Source organism: Lotus japonicus, chromosome 3, assembly GCF_012489685.1.
Source record: "Lotus japonicus ecotype B-129 chromosome 3, LjGifu_v1.2".
Classification (NCBI taxonomy): Eukaryota; Viridiplantae; Streptophyta; class Magnoliopsida; order Fabales; family Fabaceae; genus Lotus; species Lotus japonicus.
Genome location: NC_080043.1, coordinates 32,120,817 through 32,122,368, shown reverse-complemented (window position 1 = coordinate 32,122,368; position 1,552 = coordinate 32,120,817).

The window sequence follows — 1,552 nt, the reverse complement described above, 5'->3', positions numbered from 1 at the left end:
GAGTTTGTGAACCTTTGAGAAGAGCTATGGCTGAAAGAAACTATGTTGTATCTGAATGTACCTCAGAAGATGCTGAGATGGTTTCAGCAGAGGTTGCAGAAGACAGCTCTGAAGGGATAGTTATTCTGGAAGATGCAGATGTTACTGAAGTTGAGAAGCAAGTGCCAATTCAAGTTGATGCTGAAATTCCATCAGAGGCAGAAGTCCCTACCCCTGTCCAAGCTCCAGAACCTTCTCCTCATCCAGAAGTTGCTACTCTTGCTGCCAGGATTGACCGAATTCAAGATGATCAGCAGAGATTGTTTCAGATAGTTGAGCAACAAGGACTTGTTCAGAGTGAACAAAGCAGGCAGATTCAGGAATCCTCAAGCAAAATGGAAGCCATGCTGAAGTATCTGATCGAGAATCTTCCCTCTTCATCAAAGCCTTGAACCCCTCTCATCTATCTTGCATGCGTTTGTTTTAATTGTCTATGAATTTATCTCATGTTTGATTGTGTTAAATTCTAATTTACTTATTCAATGCACCGTCCACTTAGTAACTCACATACTTTTATGATTTGATGAGTTTTATGCATGTTTTTCTGTTACTTTTCTCCCTTATAATCTCTACGTTCATTCTTCTTCATCACAACTCAATCCAACTAAACTCCATTCATCTCAATTCTCTTCTCTTCTAAATCAAAATGACTACTGTCGAATTGATCTCTGAACTCAAGACTATGGTATTTGACCAAGTCTTTCCTTGGAGCGTCAATTTATCTACCTCTCAGATTTCTCAAGCTCTTATGAAGATTGAGAATCTTCTGAATTGTTGGCTGACATCCCATCAGACTCACTGTCTTCAGAATCTTCAAGAAGTTCTGAACGACCTCCTTCGTCTGGCCTCTCGCCGGAAGGACCTTGAAGCTCAGTTCGAGGGCATTTGTATGCTCCTTGAACATGAAGAAAATCAAGACGAAGCCGATCAGGATGCTGTCCAGGAGAATGAAGCTCTGAAGGAAGAACTGGCTACCCAGTTAACCTCCATTGATCAGGACCTGCGCCCCCTGCATCTTCAGCTTCTCTCCATGAAGAACTCCCGTGCTTTCCTATGTATCTAGGACTAGTTTTCTTCATTCCTCTCTATCCTCTGTACTCTTTCTTCGTTAAGTAATAATAACAGCGTCTTCATGCATCATTTACTTGATTGTTGTTGTTATTGGCTTTGTTTTTCACTCTTTTTGCTTATGACAAAAAGGGGGAGTACTAAAATGGTTTTGATAAACTCTTTCTTATATTATATAAAACCAGTAGAGGAGAATAAATATCAAATACTTATAGCACATAGATATTGCCAAGCGTCTTAAATAAGGAATACATTTTGTTCATATTCTGAACTTATTTTCTTCTAACGCCTTATTCCAATTTTACCTGGACAATATTCTATGTTCTCATGTGATCTACGCAAGTTCTGAACCATCAATTTCTGATGAGTACACATCCCTCTAAGCGTATCTTCTGATCACATAACTAGACTCCGAATCTAGACTCTTCATCACTTCATCAAGTCA